We start from the raw sequence: 14,892 nt of genomic DNA, 5'->3' as shown, positions 1-14,892 counted from the left end.
CTCTCCCCCTCTCTCCGCTACATTATACCATCTCACGTGATCTTCAGAACAAGTCTATGAGTGGCTGTTATGAACCTCAGCTAACAGAGCTGGGGACTGCACTTCTAGAAAATCAAACAACCTGCGTTAGGTCCTCAAACCCAAGGGGTGATAGAGACTGCACTCAAACTTGGTCTTCTCAGTACACGCTGCCAGACATCCTCCCTGCCAAATACAGGAATCATGAAAAAACTTAACTTTTTTTTTATATAACATTCCAATTACTTTGGCTTTGAATTTGAGAAGTGTCTAAGTCTATGTGACACAAAATATTCTTTTGAAAACCTGAGTGAGTCAGATGGGTTATTCAGAAGCCAACCAGGTGTATAGTGAACTTCCAGAAGAAAATGGCATCCTTCCTCCCATGAACACTCTTCCCCATTAGTTGTCCCAGGGCTGCCAAACATTCCATTTCAGAAACTGCTTGCATTTAGCTCAAGGCTTTACTCACAGTTTGAAAATGCAGCAACTTCTTACTAGACATGTCTCCGGAGGCAAGGGAAACAAAAGCAAAAATGTAAATACTTTCAAAAAAGTAACCTTTAGCACTGATGGCAGTTATATTCACTGTGGTCAGAATGAGTTTCCAGCTCATCTTGAGACTAGTTTTATCGGTAGGAGCTTGAGGACAGAAAAAAAAATATGGTGAGTAAAATGTCCCATAGAAGTCAGGATGGGGGGCTCTGGAAGTTTCTGGGCACTAAAAGAGGACAACAAGAAAATGCAAAGGCAATCATAATAATGGCCAAACTGATTTCTTAATTTTAGCAAAGGCCCGGACTGTCTAAAGAACTAATGATTCTCAGGGCTACATTATCCCACATCTTAAAATAAGGGAGATTTACCGTTCCACTTGGAAAGGCTTCTGGTATGATTCTATTTTGTCTCACCCTTACATTTTCATTATAAACCAAACAGTCATTCTGCGACTTGATCGGACATCAGCAATATCATCTGCTGTAATAATGGAGGGAGGATTTGCACGTGGGCAAGACTCATGCATTAGGATGCCTTGATGTCTACCTGCCAGGGTTCTGGGAGCGTTCTAGTAGAATCCCAGCACTCATGCTGCACAGTTCACAATCTAACAGATGGCACCATCAAGCAAGTGTCCCTGGTTGTCAGTGTCTTTGAAAATGAGGGCAAAGAAATGCAGACTATTTTAAGTTGGCTGGAAGAACGCATGTCCTTATTCCTTACCGTATGTTGGCGATGGCTGACAAATTTCTAGCAGATATAATCTCACAGAACATTCAGGGTAGCGTTTTACAGCAACATAAACTGAGACTGTAAGATACCTTGATAAATAGCTCCTTCCCCCCCCCCCCCCCCCCCCGCCAGGCTGGGATCTCCCTTCTCCAGATACGTGCCCAGCTCTCTGTCACCATCAAGCAGCCAGGGGACAATGACAGACTGCTCCGCAGATAGTTTTGGAAGCTGCGAGGAGGTGTTTAAAAGTTGTGTTCGTATCATGGGGTGGCGGAACACAAACATGTTTTATAGCATGCAACGTCATTTTCAGAGGCAAAAAAGAGAGACAGAGAGAGAAAGAGAGAGAGAAGAAAATAGATACCCTGCTGCTGAAAGGTAATGGGAACATTTTTAGTGCTCTGCGCACTGACAGTGAGCCGTTAACAAGGTAAAATTAACAAATATTGGTGCAATTTGGAGCCTGCATTTTCTGTTTGGGGAATTATGATAATGTGACAAGGTTATCGTTATAATTAGGAGAGTAATTAAAGTAACGGAGTAATTGCTCTTCTGCATTTTTTTCTTAGTCAAAAAGATCTTAATTGTAGGGAAAAAAGAAAAGAATACTCTTCATTTTTTTTTTTTTTTAAGAAAGGCAGACTGCCACATGCAGTGCCTCATTTGGATGTGTCTGGAGTCTTGGAAGCTTGACTACCCTACGTTCTCCTACAAATGGACCTTGAGAGCTTGTTTGGAGGTTCTAGCAGGGGAGTGCAGCTACTCGTATACCCTTGACCGAAGAATGGTCCTCCTCTATCGGGGAAGGTCGTCCTCTTCGACCGAGCGCACAGCTTTGGGAGGGACGCACATGGAGTGGTGAGGGAGGAAGGGGACACCCGCCTAGCCAGCCAGATCAGCCGAATCAACCCTGGCGATCAATGGGTGACAGATGTCGCAGCCAGATCGCCCTCACATCCTCTTCATTTTTTTTCTTTTATTTCTCACAAGCATCGCAGAATCCAAAATCAAGCAGCCTAGTCACATTGGTACATATAGCATCTTTCAACTTTCTGTTTATGAGCAACATTTTCTTTTTTAGCCGTTACAAATTCCTTGTTGCATAGAATGGATGCTACATGGGAAGACTGTCTTTAGGAGGAGGCGGTCCTTTGCTGTATGACATCACTTCTAATTTTTATAGGTTAAAGGGATTTTTCTGCTCATTACTTCCTGATTCTGGACCCAGTTTCAATTAGTTATATGGTCACACTGTCGCCCCTGTACAAATGAGGAAAATCAAAACTGCTCCTCCCAGGTGGGTATACGCCTCCCAGGTAGTAAATAAGTAATAATTTATAAACAAACAAACAAACAAGCCAACAAACAAACAAACCTACCCATCCCTGAAGAGTCAGAGGTAGAACAGGCAAGGTCTGTCTGGCAGAAATACTTTGAAGTACGGAAATGAGCCTACAGCAGTAAGAGATTTGTTTGAGTTCCTGGCAGGAGAAGGGGAGCCGACCTGGCAGAACTGTGACAAAGTCAACATTTTTGCTCAAATTCTATGGGCTTCCTGAAACAGATAAAAAGTCTTGCCAATTTCACATGAAGTCATAGTGACCAAGCAGGTGCACTGACTACCACTAACTACTTGTGCATCATCAGTGACTAATGATTAAGGAAAGCCACCGACTAAATGCTGTTGACGTGGGGGATCCTGGGTACTGGGACCCTGGAATCTAACCCAGAACCCACCATCCACCCTCAGGATGGGAAGGGCAGTGCACACTCGGTTCCAGGGGTGAGTCCAGGAACGTCGCCGGAGGGAAACTGAACCATGTGACCTTTTGCAAGGGACACCATTTCTGGAAAGCCTCCCTTTCCTTACCTGAAAAAATAATGATCCTACTCATCTATCTTGCTGAATTGCTACGAGTTAAAAATGAAATAAAATATAAACGAGCTTTATAAAGGGCCTTATGTATCCCATATACATGTATATATACACATATCGCCTATCACATACAGTCCTTACTACAAGCAACTGTGGTTTGGTTCCGTGACTCCCTTCCCTCTGGACAGTGAGAACAATGCATTCAGAGAACATCTAAACTATTTGGTAACCAAAGAATTCATACTCATTTTGATGTCCATTTAGCCCCAAATTGATCACCTACTGCTCCTGATAGACCTTTCACTGCTTATCTGCTTAGCTAATTCCTTCCTCAAAGACCAGCGCAAAGGTCACTTCCTTCTGGAGCCTTCTCAGGATCCCACAGGGGAAATGAGGCTCATTTTTACTTGGCTGTCAAGCCGCTGCATACACCCTGCTAACCACCACAAGGATATTTCCTCACGTATCTTTCCACCCCCAGGCCACGAGGAATTTGAGAGACAGAGGCTCAGTCTTCTGCCCCTCGGCACCCCTAAGCTGAGCATGTGTTCAAAGAGTATGTATCGACTAGGCTGAGTAACAAATTCTTCAGCATGAGTAACGATGACGGTTATAAGTGTATGTATATACACATGCATACATGTGTAGAGATATAGATCTATACGTATGTATATGCTTATATGTTCCAGATCTAGATCTAGGACTATATTTTAAATACAGGTTTCTTTGATTAGGATACTAAACTCTTCAGAAGCCACTAGCCACCCACACTGCCAAACCTGGAGAAGACCATGGAGCTAGCCAGCTCCTTTATTTCGGGAAACATTATTTCCTGGAAGTTATTATCTGCTCTGGCAATAGCAATATCATAGCAATTACTCTAAAGACACATTGTGTCCTACACGCATGATACAAAAGCATTCCCAAAACAAAATGTTGACCTCTGAAGGAATCACACAGGGGGAAGACCCCGGTGAATAAACATCTCGATGCTGTTACGGCTGCTGTTCGTCTGAGCAACTGTGTCTTCCCCTCTCCTCTGCGATGTGATTTTAAACTGAAAGCATTAGGTAGCGAGAAGCACTGTAATTAAAGCTTCAAACAGAAAATGATTGAAGAAACACTGAAAGAGACGTCTCCTTTGAATGTGCATGTCAATTCTCCCCATGTCTCCAGAAGAAAAATGCTTCTGACAGTCTATATTTTACCACTGTTTCACTTAATAATGCATATCAACATTTATCCAGGAACATTGGCCATTGCTTTGCTTCTCATTAAAATCAGCTAAGCACCTCCCTGTGACTCTGATTCTCCCCCACAACCTATCCACTTTGTTTTCTCGGTTTGTTTTCATTTACTTGTTTTTTTTTTAAATTAATGTTGAAGCAAGGATACATGTTGCAGGGTGGAAATGCAAATCCCCTGGTAAAGCAGACCAAAACTCTGGGGGCAAATGAGAGCCCTCTGCCTCTGGTTTTGTTTACCAAATGACAATTTCATAACTAGATGAAAACACATACGTGAGCAGGACGTAAGTATTCCAAGAGCAAACAGACCACACAGAGGGTTCCTTACTCTTATGACCTATGCTTAGAACATCATAAGAAACAGTTTTTAGAGATGCCCGTTACCTGCTTTACACCCTAAAGAGGGTCGCAGATTAACTATCGGTGCAATCACCGTTTTCTTTCTAATATGACATGATCCTTTACAAAAAGCAGTTGTGAGAAGTGTCTTTTTTTGTTTGCTTTTGTTTTTATAATCTCTGGGCCTGTGTGGGTACCTCACGTGGTCTGTCTCCTTTCGAAAAATCTGGGTATTCCATTCACAAACTTTAATATTCACACTATAAATGTAGGGAAAAAGCAGTTCAAGCAGATTTGTTCATCACTTCATTCAACACTTGGTTAGGAGCCGTGGAGGTTTTACAGAACGAATATGATATGCACTCTGGTCTCAAGGTATCTGCAAACTAATAATGTAGCTATCTAATTAAAAAAAAAAAAAAGCTTTAAAAGAGAACACTATAAGTTAGTCATGACTTTAGCTTCCAGTTGAGTAACGGGGCCTATGTTTTTTTAGGTTTATCACTCAGAAAGCAAGGAACGTTCACAAAGTCGTTTACTAGTTGATGACAAACGGGACAGAAATTGTGCTAGAAAAGCACTCTTTATAGTTCATAGAAATAGCTAATACATGACGTGCACAGACTACCTGTCATGCTGGTTCTGAGCAGATTGCACCATCAACTCATTAAATCTTCTCAACAACTTTATAAGGTAGATATTATCTCTGTGCTGTAGGTAAGAAAACTCAGGTGCAGAGACACAATAACTGGTCTAGAGCAACTGAGCACCAAGGAAGAGATGGGATCTGAACCCAAGGAGTCTCGCTCTAGGACCAGCTTACCCATTTTCTACAACTCTTTCCAGGTACAGCTGTACCCCTGCAGGGAAAAGTGTGTGCAGAATCACTGGGTTGAAACTAGGCTCCTTGCAAGGAATGTGTGGTTCTCAGGCCAAGCTCAGGCTACAATTCCATTTTCCAAGTTAAAACGTTTTCCCAAATGAGTGTTATCACCTGTTTTTGTTGTTGTTGTTGTTGTTGTTTTGTTTTGTTTTGTGTTTTATGAATAAAGTCCCACTGGGTGTTGGGATGCAGGATAGAACTTGTCAAAAGGTAAGGTGAATATCTTGAATAAAGCTCCTACCAATGAGATGACGGTGCCCTGCACATACTCCCATGTGCTTAATTTTCAACAGCCCAGTGGGCATTCTCTCAAACTGGAAAATATTGCAGATAAAATGTATACAATTATCTCTAGAATACCAAACTTTCAAGACATTTTAAATGTCCAGACTGCACAGCCTGGTACTCATGCTTTGATTTAATTTTAAGAGAATCATCTGGATATTCCAGTTAAAACCATCTTAAGATCTTAAAAGTATAAAATATCTACATTCGTAAGACTGAATTTATCAACTTCACAGCAAATTTCTTACTTACATCCCTCCTACCCATCCTGTATTACCATCTCACTGCTAGAAAATAGAAACTTGTATACATTTTAATGCTCATTTTCTTCCTCTAATCACTAAAAGTTACAACAGTTATTTGTTTTCTAGTTTTCACTATTTGGTTTTCTTCCCATTTTCTTTTCTCATTGCCAGATTCATTTTAAGATTTTTACATAGAGGAGAAATACTTCCATGGCCGATCTGTGCATAATCTTACAGGAATCTGGGCATATTCTGACACAGTGACTAGTTCCTCTCTGAAGGCACAGCAAGATTATGAGGGCTTCCAGCCTCCTTCAGCCCCTCTTGTATCAGGATCTGAATCGACTGTAAAATTTGATGTGAAAAGCCTTCAGTGCCTTACCACCTGTAAATTTCCTATCTCTACCTTTCAATAAAGACAGCTTTTGCATGAAGAATGGTATCAAATTTCTAACTTGCAAGTGTCTAAGGACCAAAATTACATTACCAGAATGATACCTCTCTCCATTAGGCAGGCATTATTAGATGATGTCATAGGTCTTTAATTCATATCAGTGCCTTCTGCGGGGTGTGATGTATACCCAGGGGGTGAGGGCGTGTGAGGCTGGCTCATGACAGAGTGCCATCTCTGACTCTCATTCAGCAAGCCGCCTTTAGGGGAAAAGAAACTTAGAATCACCTTACCAGCATCCTGTCGTGATACCGTCCTGTTCTAACCAGGCCAAATTTGTTGAAATTCACAGCAGCAGCTCTCTGTTTTGACATTCAGAAAGAAATGGCTACAAAAACATGACCCCAACACTCGGTAACAATACACTCCTATTGACAATGCTAACTACTTTGGTCAAAGTCAATGAATTAAATTTTACAAACAATGGATCAAGAAGAAATATCCCAATACGAAGAGGGAGGGATTCTCAGCTCTATTAAGTGAGTTGAAGTCATTGTCGGCTTTAATTGGAATGTCAGCTTTCAGTTAAGGGTGGGGGGTGGAGCATCAAAATAAGCATTCAAGCGGCAAAGATGTGGTCTGATAGGACCTAGAGTTATATGTATGCCACTGGCCAGCTTCGGAAAAAAAAAAAAATGAACATGTTGTACATCCTGGACCGTATTTCTTTTTTTTTTAATTGTTAAGTTTCTTTATTTTGAGAAAGAGAGAGAGAGAGAACACATGGGCAGGGGAGGGGCAGAGAGAGAGAGAGAGAGAGAGAGAGAGAGAATCCCAAGCGGCTACATACTCACGACATGGGGCTTGAACTCACAAACCATGAGATCATGGCCTGAGCCTAAACCAGGAGTAGGACCTTTAACCGACTGAGCCACTCAGGTGCCTCCTGGACTGTATTTCTTTTCTTTTTTATACTTTTTTTTAATGTTTATTTATTTTTGACAGAGAAAGAGAGACAGAGCATGAGCAGGGGAGGGGCAGAGAGAGAAGGAGTCACAGAATCCCGGAACAGGCCCCAGGCTCCAGGCTCTGAGCTGTCAGCACAGAACCCTACGCGGGGCTCGAACTCACAAGCTGCAAGATCATGACCTGAGCCGAAGTCAGACGCTCAACCGACTGAGCCACCCAGGCGCCCCACCTGGACTGTGTTTCTTAGCTGGACTAATATTTCAGGAAATGAAGCACATAATACTTCCATTCTGTAGAAAGAGTATTTGCAGCCTGTGACCACTCACTGACAAATGCTTGTCTTCTGCAGTAATTTTTTTAAAAATTTTTTGTAAGATGACAGTTTACTAAATCCCTCAAGACCACTAAACTGGTACTTGGAACTTTCTGGTATTTGGGACTTTTATAAATAGCTGCTGATTGCTGGCCCAGTCATGCATCCTTTTTAAACTTACATATACGTAGTGTCTTGCAGAGCATAATGAAGTCCTTTAATAAATAAGTGCTTTGAAAAATAAAATAAAATGTGTTCCCCTTTCTTCTACCTGAGAATGGAAAGAGAAGTGACGCTTGACTTTCTGCCCCAGATGAGATTTTCTTTCCAATTTAAACTTCAAACTCATGTTAAAAAGTATATGCCTTATCCTATAAGCTAATGAACATAAAGCTGAATCTATTATTTGTACAGTAATTTGGATAACTGTGTCAAGCACACAGAGCTGAGTTTCACTGTACTCCAGAAGTCATTTGTTATGCTATTTCTTCAATAAGACAAAAAGGCTCTGTCATTTTCCAAAATCACAGTGCAGAAACACCACCACCAACAAAATTATTTATGATCGTCTGTTGGAGGGAACGTGAAATCTTCCCCTTCCCCCCCCTTTATCCTTCCTTCTCTCCTCCTCTGATTCCTTCTTTTCTTTCCACAAATATGTGTTGAATCGCTAACTTTTTTACCTGATCAGTGCTGGAACTGGGGATAAAATATGACGTAGACAGCTGTCGTTCCAAGGAGTTCAACAAGGAAAAAGAACCCATTCATGATCCCAGTGGTATCACCAAGAGAAGGAGAAAGAAAAAGAGAGGGGGGGCATGTGGAATATTGAGGGCAAGCATTTAAAAGTTGGCCACTACTAAATACTCCGTTTGCATTCTAAGAAAATTTGATCATCACATTCTGTCCTGATCCCATGTTTCTTGGCCAATAAACTTTTATACCGCATTATCCACTGCATCCTTTTCCTCTGTCTGAAGGCTGCGAAGGAGAGCGGGTGTGCATTTCATAACAATGACTAAGGCAGACACTCGTACGACCTTACTTGAAGCAAAAGAAAAGAGCCAACAGGTGGAAGGTGGCTGCTCTCTAAGTATTCTCAGCCTTATTTGCGGTGTGTGTTGAGCCTGAAAGTCTTTAATTTGCAAAACTCCCATAGTTAAAAATAAATGTGAGAGTCACATCTTGAACCTGGCATCAAAAAATGCCATTACCTCTGCAGTCTTCTGAAACTAGATCCGGGAGGTGAGGCTGGTAAATTTCCAGAGACTTAATGCATGGCAGAAACGTCAGATACAAGAGAGACCTGACTTGTTAGTTACAGCAGTTTAGGCCTCTTTCTGGAAGGATTACTGGAATAGCTCCCTCACACCAAAGGTTCCATAATCAGTCTTCCAAATCCTGCCTTAAGCCAAAAGGTCCCCGTGTCTTACCTGTCTGCACCAGGAAACTCCATGCTCTGACAATCATCAGCATTAGCATTGTCAAACATTTACTGAGCTCCTAGAGGGAGCTAGATGGACTCTATCTCTCTTTGAAGAAGCCTGTGAGATGTTCTTCTGTGATCATCTGCCCTTGGTAGCTTTGAAGGGCATGACCTAAGCTGCTGGGTGCGTAATGAGGGGACACATTAACGTCTGCTGCTCTTTCAAAACATCAGAGAAACTTACCATATCATTTTTTTTTAATAAGCCATGCTGGAAAACTTGTTAATATTTATAGAGCACATAACTGCACCAGGTACTATGCTAAACACTCTCCACGTATGACCTCGTTTCATCCTAAGGCAACTCTTTAAGGAGGTTTTGATTTAAAGGCTCTTGTCACTGCACTGATGAGAAAAGTAAGGCTTATTTGGATTACGTACCTTGCCAAGGTGCCAAATCTGTGAAGTAGGGAAGGCACCTACAAGCCCAAGCAGACAAAATCCAGAGCCAAGCTCCAAATCTCTAATGCTAGCTCCCCAGATTCCGATAATTACACAATTACTGGAACTTGCCAGTGGAGAACAGATGAAGAAACTGAGGTCCAAGAAGGTTGAGCAATCTGACAGACATCAAAGACTTTTTTAGGGGCAGAACTAAAACTCAGACCTTCTGCCCACCAACTGAACGATTTTCTGGGTATCTCACACTGCCCATCCAATTCAATCCATGGCATCAACTGTTGATAGGATGACTATAGGTACACAAAACACAGGGACATGCCCTTCAGCATTTCATTTTTCTCTTCGGGATTCTCTGAGAAAGGGATGATTACATACGCCCTACCTACTGCAGGAGACCAGAAAGCAAAACCAAAATGAAAGCTTTAAGGAATAAAAGAAACTTGAGTTACAAAAATGAAAAGGATTATGAAGAATGAGTCCCACATTCAAGTTTCTCACTTCATACCATAATTTCCCTCCAGCAACAATTAAATTAAATCTTCAAGTATACCAGTAAGGCCCACCGCGATCTTAACTAAAATGAATCTTTTAGACATTTCAGGGCAGAACCTCTCTACATATTCATCCATCCCATGCATCTATCCATCCATCTTAGGATACAGTGGTGATTAGCCCAACACATAAAACTAACAGCAATATACTAAGATCCCATTATGTATGATACTTTTCATCTCTTACATCATTTAATAATAACTCTAAAAAAATATTAATGTGTGCAGTTTACAGAAGAGACTTGGATAAAATGTATACTTTGCCCCAAAGGTCACAGTTAGTTAATAGTAGAGCTGGGATTCAAACTCAGGCCCACCTAATTCCAACAATGAACGACCACACTGTACCTGAGGTTCCCTCTATGTGGGGTCATTCTTGGATATGCCCGTGACCACAGGGAACTGCCCTTCCCATCCATTCCCATTAAACAAGACCAGTGGAGGTGACACCGGAACCACTGCTGCTGTCACTTGGGCTCTACAGAGTTAAATGATGGAACAACATGAAAAAAACAAACATTTCACATTTTTATCCATTCCCAATAGCCATCCCTTCGGGAAGGGTAAGAGCTACTGCACACAGAAAAAGAAATTCTTGGAGGTTATCCTTACCAGTGACTTGCTGGGGTGTTTCTTAAGCTTCTGTCTCTCTGACCCCATTTCCTAACTTTTCCAAATAATCCTATTCTTTTTTTTTAATTTTCTGTTAGTTTTTTTAATGTCTGTTTATTGATTGATTGATTGATTGATTTAGAGTGCAGCTGTGCATGTGAGTGGGGAGGGGCAGAAAGAGGGAGAGAGAGAGAGAATCCCAAGCAAGCTCCATACAGTCAGTGCAGAGCCCCACGGGGGGCTAGATCCCCCTACCATGATCATGACCTGAGCTGAAATCAAGAGTCGGACGCTTAACAGACTGAGTTGCCCAGGCGCCCCACCCCATCCTATTCTTTATATCACTTCATCTGCGGTCTGAGGGTCATATTCACACATTTCACAGATACCAACTCCCACTTCTCCGTCTGCAACGTGCTCTAATTTTTGTTTTCATTTTAAAGTTGTACTTAAATTTCAGTGAGTTAACCTACAGGTCAATATGAGTTTCAGGAGTAGAATTCAGTGATTCATCACTTATATACATACAGCACCCAGTGCTCATCACAACAAGTACCCTCCTTCGTACCCGGCACACATCCAGCCCATCCCCCACTCCCCCTCATTCCGTCAACCCTGTTTGTTCTCTATCATTAACAGTTTCTTATGGTTTGTGTCCGTCTCTTCTGTTCCCTCCCTGCCCACTCCCCCTATGTTCATCTGTTTTGTTCTTAAATTCTACATATGAGTGAAATCATATGGTATTTGTCTTTCTCTGGTTGACTTATTTCACTTAGCACAATACGTTCTAGCCCCATCCACGTCATTGCAAATGGCAAGATTTCATTCTTCTTGAATGCTGAGTAACATGCTCTTAATTTTGAAGAGAGAAGTTCTGGGAAAAGGGTGGAGTCAGATTCAAACTCAAACTACCAGTTAAATGAAATTAGAGATTTCCTCTGGATCTCATTATTTACTAATCTCTCCACCACTTAAAGACAAAGAATTATCTGAATACTTGTTTTGTTTTTTTCAGGAATATATTTGCTATCCATTTTCATAGAAATTATGCGAATGACTGAGAAATACAGAAACACGGAACAGGAGGGGCAATGGCAATTCAGCTTCTTTCCATGCTTATCATGAAAAGACCAAACTTAAGCTAAAACCATCAAGACAATTATTCTTGTTATTTCCATCACTAACAAAGGGAATGCTATAGATAGTTTTCCCATAAACCCCTTCCAGATTTATAGAGTATTTTACATAAGGAAATCAGTATCTCCATACAAAGAAAAGCATAATCAAGGGTAAGTTCCAGTATCTGTCTGTTAAAAGTAAAAACAAACAAACAAACAAAAAACCAAAACCAAAAACATTCATGTTGTATAGTGTAGATCTTTCTTTATCTTCTAACACTGTCTTTCCAGACTCTGGATAAGCCTTTAAACTGAAATCTAAGTAAAGGCTAACATGACCCTGATTTTTCCCCAAAAAGGAGTCAATAAATATAATTTTGCATAGCTGTGATGTGTTCATATGAAAAACAGCTTCATAATGGTAGTGTAACACTAATATTATGCAGAGAAAGAAAAAAATATTCATTATTCAGTTATAATTACATTGGTCATTCAGGCTAAATGAACTGTGTCTCTATCACATCATATTTTCCACAGTGTGGTCTGCAATGAAATTATTTACTTAATTTGCCTTGTTTGCTTCTCTCTTTGTCATGGCTTCCATTTTGTTGTTTACCTGTTTCCTAATAGACATTCCCTAGGGTTCTCGAACGGTTCATGTTCATTCTTAGAAGCTCTTACTTGAGAATTTCACCTAGTGGTGAACATTCACAGCACTGTCCCCAAAGAATATATTATGACAGTTGCTATTTTCATGTTTGTAGTGACAAGCTGAAATTTAATAGAAAAATTCCTTTTTTGCCTGTTGATAAGCCAGACTCCTCTGCAAGCAGTTGTTTTTAAGAGCCCTTTCTTTGGATAATTCCTTTCTAATAATCCAGGATACCCACTGCTTTTGAGGCGATGAGACTGCTGGAAAGATTTTTTCCCATAAAAATAAGTGATTTTAAGAGTTTTTCAGCAGTGAGTATCCTGAGACAGAGTAATGGCTATTTCTGGGGTATTGTATCCTCTTCTGGACCCTAGAAATAAATAGTGATATGGAGAAACTGAGTAGGAGGAACTGTGTCCTTACAGAGATCCTTTGGGGAAAAGTGACACAGGATTGAAGAATTGTCTTGTCCATGTAGGAAAAAAATTGCCATTTATAAGCCACAGAATTCATATTAGTTCAAGTCAGAGGGCAAAGGGGAAGAGTGCTAATGCTGACTAGTACTTGATATGTATCAAGCATCACGAATCGATTTGCCATGGTGATCCTATGAGATGCATATTATTTTTCCTCTATTTAAACACTGAGAAAGTAGACCCAAAAGATGAAAGAAAGAAAGAAAGAAAGAAAGAAAGAAAGAAAGAAAGAAAGAAAGAAGAAAGGAAGGAAGAAAGGAAGGAAGAACGGAAGGAAGGAAGGAAAGAAGGAAGGAAGGAAGGAAGGAAGGAAGGAAGGAAGGAAGGAAAGGGAAGAACGAACAAGCTCTAGTTACCCTAGTTGGCTGAGGCAGAACCAGGATTCAAATCTGAATCCAAACATCATGGCCTTGCATTACCCCCAACCCTATGTCTTTATGCAGCTCCCTTGTAAAAAGAACACAATTATAGAGATAATAAAAAGCATGTGATTGCTGTATTTTTTCAAAACATCCAGATGCCGTCAAAGATTCCAGCAAGCTGAAGTCTATGGTTTTGCAATAACGCAAACGTCTCTTTCAGTATAAACTACCACACCACTAATTTTGGCTATCAAGCCTCAGTTATAAGAATCCAATTCAACATAATCAAGTTCTAATGCCTCTGATTATGTCTATTTGCTCTTGCCTCAAGGCCTGGAAAGACTACAGGTTTCGCAAATATAAACAGAGGGTTCATGATGTTGTTGGAATGTTCTACCTTCCTGTTTTCAAAGCAAGAGTACACTGCTTTGACAAAAAATTCCACTAAGGGAACAAAGGGAGCTTATTCCATTATATAACTTTAAAACTCAAAAATGTAAGAGTTATCTGTACAAACTTTGTCACTATTAATTTTTTCCATATTTAAAATCTGATGGGAAGCAGTATAGAGGGAGACATGGACTTGTGCCGTGTGCAAATTTCACAGCGGTGGTTGGGGTCAGTTACCTGAGTTCAGTTTAGCTCCTCAAACATTTATTGGGCATGATCTTTGCACTAGATGAGCTCACAGATAGTGGAGACAAAGCACTTGGTAAAAATGTACACCACAGTAAGACTACCATAAAGATAAAAGTAAGGCCATACTCTAAATTTAGTTCAGAAGAGAAGATAAACTTTCCTTGGGAAGATTAGGGAGAGCTACAGAAGGAAGAGCCATGAGTATCAAGCTAAGAAGTTTAGGCTTGACCTTGTAAATAATGAAAAGTAATGTCGTCAGCTCTGGAATGAGGAAGACTAAGGTAACTATGGTGGGAAGGTCAGGGTAGGAAAGACATACGGGGGCCACAAGGGAACCAATGTGAAAGGGGAAGATGGACAGCATTTTTAAAAGATGCATAAAACTAGAGATAGAAGATTTGAAAATGAAATAAAAGGAGTAATCAAATATGGCTCAAAATCGTGGCTCTAGACAGCATAACTTGCTTAACAAAGAAATATGAATTAAGTTCTCTGTTGGGACTCAGTTGCGAACAACGAGCTCATGCTGACACATACCCACCCCAAAGTCCAGGAGAAAACCAATCGGGTCAGCACTCAGAGTGGAAAGGGAAGAGTGACACGGGGTCACAGGCTGATCTGTTCCAGAAGCATACGGTCCAGACAAACCAGGCAGTCACTACTGGCAGGGGCGACGCTAGTATGTTTAGGTTTCTTTCACGTGACCTGATCATCTCTCGGTGGCAAACCGTAGATAGCAAATATTTTGGCTCCACCCAATTCAGCCAAATTCAGACTGTTGCAGAAAGAAACACCACA

Source organism: Acinonyx jubatus, chromosome B3 (assembly GCF_027475565.1).
Source record: "Acinonyx jubatus isolate Ajub_Pintada_27869175 chromosome B3, VMU_Ajub_asm_v1.0, whole genome shotgun sequence".
In the NCBI taxonomy this organism is placed as follows: Eukaryota; Metazoa; Chordata; class Mammalia; order Carnivora; family Felidae; genus Acinonyx; species Acinonyx jubatus.
Note: the sequence above shows the minus strand (reverse complement) of the source record.